At 38.0% G+C, this 15,471-nt stretch overlaps 1 protein-coding gene across 1 annotated transcript in view; it reads left to right on the top strand.

The window, feature by feature from the left end:
* LOC130580021 (copine-4-like) overlaps positions 1–15,471 on the top strand; it is a gene marked incomplete at its 3' end in the record, with an annotated part of 76,453 nt that overhangs the window by 14,091 nt on the left and 46,891 nt on the right. The window lies entirely within an intron of this gene.

Raw genomic sequence — 15,471 nt, 5'->3', positions numbered from 1 at the left:
CCACATTTCTCTGCTCGCTGTACTGGATAGGGGGAGATTCCCTGCCCCTTCCCAGCATGGGGGAAGGATCTGAGGAGAAGACCCTGAGGCAGACTTCAGCTATTTGTTTCCATAGATACCCAAAAGTATCTTTCAGGTTATCCATTTGTGGTTGTTACAGCCCACTGCAAAAGCCAACAAGCCATGAAATAGGGGAGTCTGTGGGATGATATATTCCATGACTCTACCATGCTGTTCCAAAATAAAATACTGTGAAGAGGGGAAAAAAAACCCCATATATAAGTAAAGGCCAATAAATACGTCCTTTTAAGTTAATTTTGATGAACAAGTAATAGGTGAAGCATTTGGATGGAACTAGAAGTTTCAATGGTCAGAAACAAGAACCAGCACAAACACCAGCAGCCATGCAGAATGAGGCTTGAGGCAGGCTAACCCCACCTTGCATCTCATTGCTAGTCGGTGACAGTGAAGAAATATGGGATCAGAGAAATAGAAAAGTGTATTTCCAGCTTGTTCTCCCAGCCCTCAGTGATCTGCAGCTCAGGGAGTTGTAAACAAGAGCTTATGCCTCAGTAATTAAAAAAAAAAAAAAAAGAGTTGGTAGAATAACTTCCATAAATTAGTTCAAATAATTTTCAAAGTTTTTGTATATAAAAACTAAAATTTCAGGATATCCTGGGACATAGTGGTTCTGCAGCTGAAGTGGTGGTTGAATAAGGTAATATTACTTTTATTTTTTAACTTGCCTCTTGCTGATTAATTTTAACTTCCTTATTCCTGTATTAAAGGAGACACTGAGAAAATCCTTGTTCATTCTCTCAATGCCATTTGGGATTTTATTCTTGTGATTTGGCCATGACAGTATAAAAAGGCAACCTATGTTTTGAAGATTCAGCATACCTTAACTGTCACGGAACATGGATTTGTTTGGATAGTTATTTGAGCTATGTTTATTTCAGAGCATTGCAGAGATGCAGTGCCATAAACTGTTGTTGTATTTTCACAGAGATTACTGAGCAGTGATTTGGGATTTGTTCTCAGCTTTAAAGAAATTCAAAGCTTCACAGTGGGCTGGTTTATTGCATATTTGATGGGTTAGGGGAGATTTTAAAAAATAATACTCTAGTCAATACTAGAGCAGATTCTAGATATTATTTTATCTGATTCCACTCTTAAGATTTTGACTCGATGAACGAACAGCCTGTATAAAATTAATTGTGTTTAATGCGGTTACAGTAAGATGAACATACCATCTTAGGAAGATTTTTCTCTGACAAACAAAGAAAATTACAAAGTTCTGATGAGATGTTTTATATCAGATTATGTTAAATTTGGTGGCAAARAGATGCTTTCACTAAATAGAGGTTATGAAATTAGCTCTTCTCATTGTGAAGAAGCTTCTGATTCATTTGCAGATCTGGGAGTTTTTCTCTTCTGGATGTAGAAGAGGGCTCATAATTAGAAATGCTACCTGCATGTGCTCTGGCCAAAGCTTAGATCAAAGTCTTTAATGAAACACTAGATTTATTGTAAAATTGTATTCATGCAGATTGTGGTTGATGAAAGCCAATGAGGAAGAACTGAGTCTTTAATTGAAATGATCAACACCTTCATCAGGAAAGAAAGGCAAAGGGATTCTTTCTGATTAAGCCACGAGGTGGCCAAGGTCTTACCTTTCCTGACTTGGGGCTGGCAGTCAGGTTGTTTGGCCCCTCCTGCCCAGATATTCAGGTGYTCAGAGCACTTGCTCTTTTGTGCAGATCTCTGCCCTGCACACCTTGCAGGGGACGGTCTGCAGGTGCAGCTGCTGATTACTGACCTTTGCACCTAGGAAGAAATGGGAGCAGTCCTGCTGCCTTCACTTCCCGAGGGATGTTCCTAGGTCCTCATGATGCTTAAGAGTTTTTTAGGTGCCATTAGACTTATCTTGTTTTAACTCATCAAACTGAAAGCTGTGATTTTATTTACACCGTGCCTGTGCCTTCATGCTTTATTTCATCTTCATCATTCAATATCCTACTTTTCTTTCTCCTTTTTCATCAAGTCTCTGTTGATGCTAATGAATGTTTCTTTACTCAAAACTACTTGGTAGCSTCTGTTGCTGCCAAGATTTGCTTTTAGCTTCTTTCTGYTCCTGGTACACTTCCTTGAAGTCTTTTTTTATGGTGTGACTGTCAAAGACAGCTCATCTGTTTCAAACACCATTGGAAGTCTGTGGGGTCAGGCTGCAGGCTAATTGAATGCTTTATCTTGGTCCATTCTCAGCCTGACTTCATCTAATCAGATATTTTCTTTGCCAAGTCTTAATATTTTGGAGACACCCCCTCTTCCAAGGGTTTGCCTGCTGAAGACCTCCTGTCATTAACTCTTTCAGAAACAAGCAAAGTTCTCTACCTTGAGAGAATCTGCTGTCCAAGTTTCTCAATATCCTACAGAGCATCATGCATAACATACTGTTTAACCCCTAATGTATGTTTTTACAAATATATATATATGCATAAGTTCAAAACCTGGAACTGTAATTTATATTACTTTTCTTACTAAAAAGAAAGAGAACTCTCTCCCAGGTTTTTCACAACTACTTATGCAAAGTTAGAAGTCTGAAAGCTAAAGGCTGTAATTTTTTTTTTTGTTTGTGTTGGCAAATATTTGATCAGAAGCTGGTGCTGGGATCTTTCTCCTCCTGTGCCTAGTTCAGAAATATGAACATCATTAGGTTTTGATGAGATTTTTCTTTTTAGACCCCAGGTGGTAATATATCTATTTATTTTAAATCCATTTTATAATAACTCCCTCTTGTTTTTATCTCATCCATCACTGCTGCTTTTTCTTGAGCCTCCTCATCTCAGCATTTAAAGACAACCACAGTGCTTTTTTCCCTGTCTTAAGTCAGCTAGTCTTTMAGCTTGAACTCATTTGAATCAGACAGATTGTCTCAACTGAAAACAAATACTGTCATGTTGAGTCAATATATATGAAATATCATATTATTCCACTTGCTCAACTTTATTTTCTGCCTCTCTAGTGCAGCTTGTGAGATGTAATGCATGTGCAATGGAGAGAAAGTAGATGTCTTTGTTTTTATTCAGAATGGTCATATTTGGGCTGGGTGATTCCTGTCTACCAGAGCTGGAAGCTGCCTTCTGTCCAACTAAACCTCTTCAGGTCCCCTGTCATCAAGTCATGGAGAGTGAAGAGTTATCTTCTCATAGTTTGCATAATTGAATAAAACCAAGTGTACTCCTGGGGAGTCAGGAGGGAGTGCTTATATATGAGAGGTGGTAAAAGCTATATGGTCTCTCCCTGAACCTGTGGCCTGGAGCATTCTCTCCCAGGAAGATCTTCTGTTGGGGCTGAATTCWGGATCCCTCTGCCCCTGGAAGAGCCATGGAAATGAAATTTGGGATCATACAGTCATTTTTCTACATTAGGCAATAGTTAAATGCGTAGAAATCAGTTCAATGCTAAACTAGCTTAGATGAAAATCTGAATGATCTCTGCTTGTTTACATCCTGTTTCAATATCCAGTAAATCAGGAGTCATGGAAATGGTTGAGGAACTCTGTTCCTTGCTGGTGACCAATTTCTGTGTTGCCACACTCCAGCAAATGTCTTCACCTAGAGCGTGTCTGTGTTTTCAAGCAGCAGTATGCATTTGTCTTACCAGTTGTACCTGTGGAGGAGGGGACTGACAGGAGTCCTCAGTTGTCAGATTTCTCTATTACTTTGCTAAYATTTATCTGTTGCTGCTGGTAGCAACATTTTCAATGGTTTCAAGCTACTTGAAATTTTGCCTTCATCTTAACTTTTGAGTAATTTGATTGCAGATGTGAAATACCAGAAAATAACTRGGAGTTCTTATCTGTTCCTGTATTAATGGGATTTAAAATGTCAAAATACTATGGCCGACAAAATATTTTATTCTGCATTAATAAAAGWGCTTTTTTTACCTCATTACAGGGCAGCTGAATTATTTCCCCTTCCCACGCAATTCTACATATTTCTTTGCTGTTAATGTACTTTCATCAGTGTTTCTAAYCATCCTAAGACATTCTTGTAAATCCTGCCATTAACCATGCTGTCTGTTTGATGGTTCTTAGTTCATGCTTCATTAACTTTTCACAACTTTTTGTCAGGATACTTTTCCATGAAAGCTGTGACTCTTACACAGTGTTCTCAGTCACAGAGATTTCCTTTTTTAACTATGTCAAGTTTTGTAGTTCTTTTGTATGAGAAGAAAAAAAAGAAGATCCCATTAAATATGTTTTCAACATTGTCTAAGGAATATATCGGGAAAAGAAGGCTTTACAGTGCTCCCCCTCTTTCTTAACCCTGAATAACTGGCTTGGTAGCCTGTCACGTTTAATATCTGTAAGGAATAGACATGAAGTTGTCTGTCACACATGTAAGACTGAATATGGATATATGGCATTTATTAATGGAACTCTTCATATTACCAAGGAGTAGAACTAAGGGTTGCAACTGCCTTTCTTTCTATGGCTGAGAGTGATTCTTCTGCATCAGAAAGAAATCAGCCCTTCTCTAAAATGTGTAGCAGTAATCCCTGTCTCAAGTGTGTAAGGACAGCCTCTGAGCAGAATGATGGCCTCATCAGGTAGATATGCTTACAGGGAACAGTTATCTCTGTTTTTGTGAGTCTCTGTAAGGCAAAGACAAGCTAACATGGACTGAGAATGTGAAGCTGGTGGAAAATATTCAGTTATGGCTCCCTTTCAGATAAAGGAATTGATGGACAGGAAGGATGAGCTTAAGAAAGAGCTTGATTTCTCTAAGTCTCTCCCCTTTCCCTGAGGGAGATTGTAAAATAAAAGCTGCATGTTTCCTCATGCAATACTGTACCAGGCTTTTGCAGATACAGATCCTCAGAGGAGTTTTTCCAAAGGCATTCACTAAGCAAAGAAACCCTAGAGATGATAAAAATATGTTAAATAATTAGAAAAATAATGCTGCTCCTTAAAAAAAATATAATACAAGTTTTGATGCCTGATGAATAGGTAGCACAGAATACCAGTAGCTCTTGTGGCTGAACAACCTTAGGTAGAACATTTTGGGAATCTAGCCCCAGTCTGTGAAGTGGGGAGATCCACATTATGACTGCATTTAGTGTTAAACATATATTGACTGCATTGAGTATTCTTTGGTGTCTGCCAAAGGGAAAAATACTAGCTCTGTGTGAGAGGAGTTCCATACAGCCAGCAGTCCAACAGAAAAAAAAAAAAAAAAACCACAAAAAACCAAAAAAAAAACAACCAAATTGTTTGTCCTCTTCCCTGCAGTTTAATTATCTATCAGATACGAAATATTTTACACTTGGATGAAGAGTCTAAGGCTGCTTTTATCATGGGCAGGCAGATGCACTTTTCAGATTACCCCAGTAATATGCCTGCCTCTTATGAGCTATTTTTTTACAGATGCACAAACTTCACGCATCTCCAGGACAGATTTTAAGCCTGGTTTGACTTCAGTAGTCTGACAGATTGTGATAAACATACAGTAAATAAACAGGAATCCTTGGAGCTGCTTTGTAAGTAGCTAATTCACTTGATAGATTCAGTCCACTGGTTCTTAACCTGTGGCATCAGAATGGAACCGAGAGATTGTCAACAGCGTGAGCCTCTTCTGTGTTTACCATGAGGGGTTTTAGGGCCTAATACAAATTGCTTTCAAAAAGAAAAGAGCACTTAGGAGACTCTGAGAATAAGTGGTTTAGAAAGACACTTTGAATTACTGTGAATGTGTTTTCAAAAGTCTTCTATTCAAATATTGATTGACCAGGGATAGCAAGTTCATTAAGCTGGTTTGGTTTAAAACCATTACATAATAAGGGGATGTGCTGTTGACATGAATTGATGGAGTTCAAGTTTATGCAAAGGAAGGTAAAAGCAATTTCACTGGGACTGCTGTTTTCTATCTTCCCTCATGTTTGGTAGTAGTTTAAAATATATAAAAATATATTTTATCAGTTATGTTGTAACCAGTCCAGAATACAGACTTCCTCAAGTCTGGCAAAGAATTGAAATGTCCAAACTACATTTCTGTCTAGATGCACTGACCTCATCTGTTAACAGATATTTCAGGATTTGCCTGATCTTTAGATTTTTTTTTTCAAAAATGAAATAGATTGATTTCTTTCTCTCCTTGAGAACTTTACAATTTTGCATGTAAAAACAGGTAATCAAAGCAGATCCACATTGCATCAACTACCAGAATTGTGATTTCTGCTCTTGCTTCTTTGCCACTCTTTGTGCTCTCCAAAACAAAATCCTTGATTTGGGCTGATCAGGCTGCTGTTGCCTTGTAACTGGGGTGAATTTAAAATCCTTGATGCAAACTAGTAAGACTGCTATCTGAAGAAGAGGGAAGCAACAGGGCTGAAAAAATCCCCTSCTTCTGGCAGAGGGCTTGGAGTGGCTGCTACCACCACCATGCCACTGCTGCTGACAGCAAAGCAAAATTTTGCCAGTCCTGGCTCTACAAAGGTGCTTATTTGGTAAAAAAAATTTAGGGTACTTTGGACAATCCATAGAAAGTTTATACTGTTTGGGTGTAGATTGCTTAGATGATCTATATAAATTTATCTGCCTTTTGTTCAAAATGTCACACTTAAAGATGGCAGAATAACAATATGTGACAAGCCAATTGTTGGGTTAAACAGCCTYCTCTAGAAGAGCTTGTAAGTAATTGGAATTGGAATCATTGCTGTAGCTCCCTGTGAATAAWTTTTGTGTTCAAAGGCCTACAGCGTATTGTTCAGCTACTTTCTTTATAGTTTRGTTTGAAATTCATCATAAAATATTAACTGCAACTATCTGAGGTAAATGTCACAATTTTGTGAGATGCTCAGTTTTATTCCACACCACCAACCCCGGGGTGTTAAGCTTTTGAAGCAGAAAACTGTCTGTTGTGGTAATCTGGATTTGTCATGATAAACTTAATCAGAGGGATTTGAGGTTTGTTTTTCAATTCGATTTCAGTTTAAAAACAAATCAATTAAAAATAAGAGGTTTGAAGCTTTTGTTTTTCAAATATTTTGAAAAACTCATTGCTTGCCATGGCACCAGCTGGCTCGTGTGTGCTGTTGGTGTAGAACTGGCTGCTGGTGCAGAACAGTGTGATGCACTGCATCCCTTCTATATGCCTCTTCAGGGGAACATTAGGATGATCATTGTATCCTGTTGTATTTAACTTTAAATGCTGTTTGAGGGCTGATTAGGCTGCTGTTGCCTTGTAACTGGGGTGAATTTAAAAGCTTGTGCTGTGTCACTGCCAAATGAACTGGACTAGCTTCAGCAGCCTTGCTCCCCTGGCTGCCCTTCAGGTTCCACATGGATGCAGGAGCTGTTTTTACTGAAAGTGGCATTTGCTGTTTTAAAACTGTATTTTCACTTCTCCACCTTTTATTGGGTTGTCAGCTGCCATGTGTGTGTCTTTCCTATTCTGCACGGGAATATACAATATGAATTCCCATACCCTTGTTTCTCTGTTTGAAATTATTGACATTACATTTGTTGTCACCYAATGTTTCAGTACTCTTTTTACAGCCCAGCATGTGCTTGATTTTGTTGAAGCACCTGTGCTTTCCTGCTTGCTTTCTTGGCTCTTTAATATAAATCCCACAGTAGATGCTTGACCATCTTTGCATTACTCTTACTCCTTCTCTTAATAAAAAAAGCTGTTATAGAATATTCTGAATTGGAAGGGACCCACAAGGGCCATCGAGCCCAACTCTCAGCCCCGCACAGGACACCCCCAGAGTCACACCATGTGCCTGAGAGTACTGTTCAAAAGCTTGAGCTCAGTGCTGTGACCATTTCCCTGGGGAGCCTGTTGACAGTGCCCAACCACCCTTTGGRTAAAAAGCTTTTCCTAAGATTCAACCTAAACCTCCCTGGACAAAGCTTCATGCCATTTGGTAAGGAGTGTCTATCCTTTCTTCCTTAGTATGGTGGGACTTACTTGATCTTCTTCCATATTTAGCCTAATAGCTTGTGAAGTCTTATTCAAAATATTACAGCCAAATTTTCCTTTTTTGTATATATAATTTATATTTTTCACTGGAAATTTATGGAGATTCTCTAATAATATTGGAAAATGTTCATGATAACTAACCTTGTGGTGGAGAGTGAGACTTAACTTTAACAAGTTAAAATTCTGCATGCAACTCTGATTCCAACCAAAACTGTTATTTTTGAATTCAACTCATATGTAATGGTGTTTTGCAACTTCTGGAGATTTTTGCCCAGATTTTGATTGGTTTTGAATTTGCTGCTGAACATTGAATTGCTGCATTGGCACCACAAATAAAGTGCTCACAGGGCTTGCATGGTTGTTTTTTATATTTATACTCTAAGCTTGACTTTTCAGGTTTGATCCGATGCTGTCATGATTTAAAATAACCATGTAATGACYTTCAGGTGCCCCTGCATTTTGTGGGAAAGAAGGTGCTTGCAAGTCCCACTTTTAATGGAAAACAACACAATGAATGTAACTTTTCCAACTTGATAGTATTTTGGTCTTCGAGCTTTTCTTTCATGAGGGAAGTGTTTCCAATTCACATAGTTTGAGTTAAAGAATTATAGAAATCATTATCATACTTCAAGGAACCATTCAAAATATTTCTTCATAATTTAGAAGAGCTGGGCATSAGCATTTTATGTTCATGTTATTTTTAGAAGGGTAATACTATGAACCCAAAAGGAATACATGCATTTTTAATTAATTTTGAAACCAAGGAAGTMTGTAGTTTTGAATACATTTTAATTGTACCAGTTGGGAATATTTTTAAATAAGATTCTGGCATAATTATAAAGTTCACATAGTTTACATTGTCGTAGTATGCATCTTTCCATCTGGATATCCTCTTTCAAAGCAGCCACGTGCTCTTATCCATTTAACTGGAGTACAGCTGATGCAGGCTAATTACTTTTTCCTCCTTTTCATTGTATCCCTCTGCTTTTTCTGCTGATTTCAGCTGGAGTTGGAGGTCAGTCTATTTAAAGAGCCCACACTTTTTATCTCGATGTCTCTCGTGAAGCGTTGTATAATTTGGCTACTCTTGGGGATCTTTGTGGTGAGAATACATAATTTACTGACCATCTGCCTGCCTCTTCCTTTCCTTTCATTACAGATGTGGAGAGGAAAAGCTGAAAAAAAAGGTGGTCATGTAATACGTCTGTAAAACTTGGTTTCTGACCAAGTTACATACTGCGTTTGTCATTCAGAAATCCTCTTTCTGCCAGAAGTTGGTGTTACGATATGAAATTCAAAGAAGGACTGGTCTGTGTCATACAGTACTGAAAAGAAATGTTTATGAAGGATTTGTTTACTCCAAAAGCAGTCAGTTGAGGTTTTTCATAACATTAGTCATGATTTCCTTAGAGCTTTATGCTGCCTTCAGACTGTGTTCAAAATCCCAGGCTACAYCTCACTTTGTGACCAGCATTCTTGTATGACTGCTCTGGGGGTCCTCATTCTTCCCCAGCAGAGAGTTACTGAATTCCTGAATTATCTGGCTGGAAGGGCTCAARTTAGTTTTATTTGGGCATGGTATGTATTTTTGAATATGAGGAAGTGAAGATCAAGACAAGATGGAACAGACACTAATGTAGAATTAAAATGAGATTGCATCTAAAAAACAATAGCATGCAAACTTAAAAACAGCCTGGAGTGCAGCAGAGCGTGGTCCCAAGAGAAGCCTAGAGAACAGGCTTTTGGATCTGAGATCATATTAAAGGACATCTATGCCTGTGAKGAAGAAAAATTTTGTTCATTTGACTTCTTTATGAATGCTTTAAAATAGTTGCATCAAAGCTTCTTGACTGTAGAGAAATTTAGAAAGCCACTGAATTCTGGAGAACAAGTCCAATGCGGGGACTGGGTTTGCTTAGCCTGGAAAGAAGGGCACTGAGAGGAGACCTTATTTTTCTCTCCAGCTACCTGAAAGGAGTTGTAGAAAATTCTTCACCAAAGTCATTATTAGAATGGGCTGCTCAGGGAAGTGATTGAATCACCATTCCGGGAGGTATTTAAAAGTTCTTCAGATGTGGTCCTTAGGAATATKGTTTAGTGGTGGACTTGGCAATTTTTACCTTGGTTGGACTTGGTCATCTTTAAAGTATTTTCCAACCTACATGATCCTATGTTTCTATCATGTTTTCATTCTCGGTGGAAAACTCTTAAAGGACCCAAATCTTGACACCTAGTTARAGGGTCATACTTTACTGAGCTTTTTTCCTGGATGAGCACTCATGATCCTTTTTGCCGGTTGGCAGTATCTCCAGTAGGTCACGGTGTGTCTGCAGAGCAATGTTTCATGCAGCAGATTACAGTAGGTATAGGTGTGATGGATGTATTCTTCATCACCACTTCTAAAAGTGTTCTCTTAAACTCTTCAAGGACCTTTTGCCTGATTTCTCAAACTGCAGTTTTATTCTAAAAATATATGTATGCAAGTTCAGACCTAAAGTAGGGCTTTTGCTGTGGTGATTTTTTGTGCCCAATTTCTTGTTATGCTGATGTGTATGTTCATAAATACTTAGGAGCAGGAAATACATTTTCTGTTTTATTTGCAAAGCATAGTAAGAACCTTTCCAAAGGTGTATAGGTGTCATTGCAATAAAATAATCATAAKGATGGGTCTCTGAGTACTAGTAAGTCTCATGTAGTTGAAATGAACTAGTAACTTACCTTGGAGAGAAAGTTTCTTACTTGAAGGTACAAAGAAAAGAGAGCAAATCATACTTGTTTATTTTTTGTCATCTTTTGCTTAGAGAAAATATTGAACATGGCTTGTCACTTAACTTGGCTGGGGCTGTCTTCATGCAGCTKTCTAATTTTTTTAACCAATTATCATGCAATATGGAGTGTTTTGATTTAGACACACTTTTTAAAGATCAGCATTCATGGCATATGCAGTGAAGAGCAATTTAAAATTAAAAGGATGCTTTAGACTTTTAAGAGCACCTGGATCTTATTTTAGAAGCAATTGGAACTCTGGGCCAGCACCATGTAGGGTAATTTAAATTCTTCTTTTTTATTATTTGAGTACCTAGTGAGGAATTGATTTGAACAGCACRGTGCTGAGCTCTTCAGATTTTGAAGTACTTCCAATTCCCAGTCCCATTTAGCTGCAGAGCACAGTCTTCACTTGGTCATACAAAGCTAGGCATCTTAARAGTATCACCCAGAGAAAGAAGTGTATCGAGACTCTTTTGATTTATCAAACATCTGATTTCACGTATTTTTTTTCTTTTTTGCTTATGCATAAAAGAAGTTCCTTAGGTCAACAGGAAGACACTTAAAAGTTACCAAAAAAAAAAAAAAAAGACACATGAAGTAGCCAATTGTACTGTTCAGCATTTAAAGAAAGTCTTTTCATCAGTAAAACATTCCTGAGCACTGCAATTCATTCTATGTATTCGTTTATCCACAGTAAAGTGGCATGGGGGAAGAAACAATCCTTTAGTTATAGTCAATATTCCATTTGGGAGTATGGTCTGCCSTGTGCCCCGTATGAAACAGAAGATCTGTGGGAATGAGGTRAAGRGAAGRAGYGAATCAWCATGTAATGAAGGCTGATCATTATTGAYAGGCAACAWGAGAAACTGTGGCWRSACAGGCAGTCCCCATTCTGGAAATYACTCCTCTGGGTGCTTGGCTTTGAACCACAAGTCTTCACCCTAATGATGTTTTTGGAAAGCCCTATACAAATAGAGGGATGTAATGGTGCTTTGCTCTTGTAAAGTGACACAAGACAGTCATGTCCTTTCTTAGCTTTATTTTCAAAAGTACAAGAACATGGCAAGCTCCTTTCTCAGCAAGATGTATTAGCAGTTGTAAATACCAGGATTTGGGGTTTTTATTCCTGCTTTCCAAGGGCACCTAGGTCTTTATAGGAAACACAGTTCGGTTTGTGATCAAGTGGGGCTGTAGAATTGAGTCATTGAGCCAATGGAAATTCCCTGGGATGTGAGCCATCAGYGAGAACTTTGGCAATACAGAACAGTACAGAACCTTTGCAATACAGTAGCTGCAGTACGAGAAGCTGCCAACAGGCAGCTCTTAGTAAGAGAGTGCAATTAATTGTGGTGGTGCTTGGAGTTGTGGGGAGATGTACACCAGCATAGAAAGGCTTTATAAACTGGAACCATGGGACAGTGAGGATGGTGTTAAACAGCATCACCATCTCCCTGTACTGGATGGATTTCTTCTAAGGCGCTGAAGGAAGCTGATGTTTTTTTTAAAAAACTCTCAGTGTATTTTTGCCTTTGAGTTGAGATAAATAAACCATAAGATACATTATCAATTTCACTGGAGTGTGGAGGAGGAGAATGTAGACTCTGAATATTATGTTTTGTGTCTGAATCACTAGTGTGCTACCAGTCAGTTTAATTAGAATAATTAGTCATGAAATATATAATTGGTGTGAATCTTCCTGCAGATTATATAGAGAGCTTTTGAAGAGGAATGTGGTTATTTGATACTGATTCTGCAAACATTTATGCCCACTCTTAGCTCAGCCTGCATGAATCTGTCATCCCATTGACTGTGGAAAGGAAGCTTTCCTTTGGCTAGGGGGCTTTCTCAAATTGAGCTTACCARAGGGCAGCATTCCTCTGGGACTGCAACTTGTGGCAAGTCCAAGGTTTTAGGGATCCCTTCAATAGGGGACTGCTTTCACACTTCAGCAATTACTGGTTCTTGAACAACAGTAACTATGAATGACCAAGTGGTGCCACGTCCTTTTGTGGCTGTGTTTGTATCTTGGTCTCTTAAGGGTTTGCTTCTCCTTTGCCCTCTCTAGGAGGTTATTTTGGCACCACTGCGTTGTGTCCTGCTGTGGAGAAAGATCCAGTTGTGGTAACCATAGAGAAGAGTGTTTTCTTGCTTTCTTGTGGACTGTGTCAGATCATTTTCTGGAGCAGGCTCAGCTGGTGATTGTGCACACAGCTTTTGAAACTTGTAAGAAATGAGGATGGCAAGTTGATGTTGATGTGTGGAAGAATGGACTGAGGTGGGTTAGGCTTGCCTGGGTTTAGGTAGCTTTGGGTTTTCTTGTGAATAAACTTGAAAAATCTCAGCAATTATTGTAGATATTGACCATTGCTACCATTTGATCATATTTTCCCTTTCTAGAAGAGTGGTTTGTTTTTTGCTTGKTTTTTGGGATTATTGTTTTTGTGTTTGTTTGTTTTATTTCTTATAATAGATTTTACTATTGGCTATTTTTTGTGGCTTATCATTTAAGTGTCTGATGTTACCAGTTTTATGTTCTCCCAGTTTTTTGAAGAAGAAACATTGAGAGTCTTGCTCTCCTTTCCTTATTTGTCTCTTATGTCAAAATTATTTCTTATAATAGATTTTACTATTGGCTATTTTTTGTGGCTTATCATTTAAGTGTCTGATGTTACCAGTTTTATGTTCTCCCAGTTTTTTGAAGAAGAAACATTGAGAGTCTTGCTCTCCTTTCCTTATTTGTCTCTTATGTCAAAATTATTTCTTATCCTGAGATTATATGACAGGTAGAAAATCTAGTGCTAAAGGAGGTCTTGTAAATGTATTTAGGCAGCCCTGCTATATGCATAAGACTTTCTTCTTGTACAATATACTTACATGCTTTGGTGTAGTTTAATATTTTAATTGACTGTAACAGTACATTCCGTATTGTTCAACTGTGTAAGAAATCTTTCAGTTTTCATTATTCTTGGCCAGAAAGAAGAATTTAAACCTTATAGAGTTTTTTTTTAATTATTTTTATGCTACTTTTGTTAATTTCACATCTCTTTTTTTGGCATGCAGTACAGGGTGTAATATAAAAATATGTGATTCAGCAAAAGCTATGGAAGGGTTTCTGTTATTCTGTACAGAACTGCAGATACTGCAAAAAAGACTGAAATAAAAAGAATGGAATATGGTGTGTTTGCAGAGTAAGACTTGTGTCCAGAGTGTCACCTTGTGGCCTTACTGGTTCACAAAATGAATGATGGTGTTTCCTTTAGTATTCTGTGTGTRCTAGAAAACCTGGTGAAGGTACATCAAATACTCTTTCCTATCCAGAAACCATCCACTGTTTGATAAAGTTGCATCCCTTCTTCAGCATTATCAAGAACCCAGTCCCAGATGACCTTCTCATTAGKTCAGCTCAGGACCAGCTATTTCCCAAAGCCTGCTCTTGACTATTTGTTGTTTGGAAACTCTTGTCACTCCAGTGCATCACTGAGTGCACCAAAGCCATCCTTTCCTTTGAGCCTCAGTCCTGCTTTCAGTGCCAGTGACACCTTGAGCAGCACTGGGAAACTGGAGCAGTATTGGGATCACAAGTAACCTGAAGTACTTCATAAATAGACAGAATTGTGAAGCACAGTCTCTGTCTTAGAAAAAACCAAAACAGGTATCATTTTTACAGTACTCCTACTACGACATTTTTACTGTTAACTATGGGTTCATAACTTATAGAGAGAAAATGTTCCTGAATAGTTGTGCTGTATTCTGGTTTGGTAGTGTTGGCTTTTGTGTCTTGACATATTTCAAAGACCCATGGTATTGACTGCTTTGCAAACTTTTTGTTCTGAATCATGCATTTAGGAAGYAAATATCAGGGAAGTTCAGATGAATTAAAACCAGTGTTTCAAACTCCTTAAGTTTCAAACTCCTTAAGTGGAATAACAAAAAAACACAATAAGGTATGTGTGAAATCAGTGTCACTATACAAATTTTCTGAATTCCAGCTATTCTCTAAAATATACTCAACAGTTCGTAGCACAATTCTCCCCTGGTGGCCAGAAATTTAAGTAGTTCAAATTAGTGCTTTTCTCCCAAGTGAAAATTGCTAGGAAAAGGAAATAGCCCCAAATTACATGAAGGGGAGGTTTAGATTGGATATTCTGAAAAATTTCTTCATCGTAGGGGTTATTGAGCATTGGAACAGCCTGGCCAGGGAAGTGGTGGCATCACCATCCCTGGAGGTATTTAAGGGACCTGCAGATGTGGTGTTTAGTGGGGATGATTTAGTGGTGGACTTGGCAGTGCTGCATTAACAGCTGGACTTGATCATCTTAAAGGCCTTTTCTAACCTAAACAATTCTATAATTCTGTCAATTTATCTGAACTTCTGTATAGTCTTCTCGATTCTGATCAGGCAATAAGCCTATCAGAATTTAGATTTAAAAAGTTTGTGAGTATATTTTTGGTTGTGTGTCAAATAACCACCAGTTGCATTCTTTCCTTTTCAGTCCCAGCCCYTCTCTACATCTCACCTTTGTTGTCCTTGCATAAAATAAACAAAATCAACTGACCAAATCTCTCACGTTTTAAACCTTATACAGTAGTGTCAATTTATTTCCCTAAAACACCATGGATATTTGTGATGTTGGATATGGTTAAATAGACCAAAACAAAAAACTAAAACCAAACCAGAACCAAACCAAAAGAAACAAAACAAAACAAAACAAAA

This window comes from Malurus melanocephalus, unplaced genomic scaffold, assembly GCF_030028575.1.
Source record: "Malurus melanocephalus ecotype Western Australia unplaced genomic scaffold, MMel_1.1 scaffold_309, whole genome shotgun sequence".
Lineage (NCBI taxonomy): Eukaryota > Metazoa > Chordata > Aves > Passeriformes > Maluridae > Malurus > Malurus melanocephalus.
This window is presented reverse-complemented; position numbering and strand designations above follow the sequence as displayed.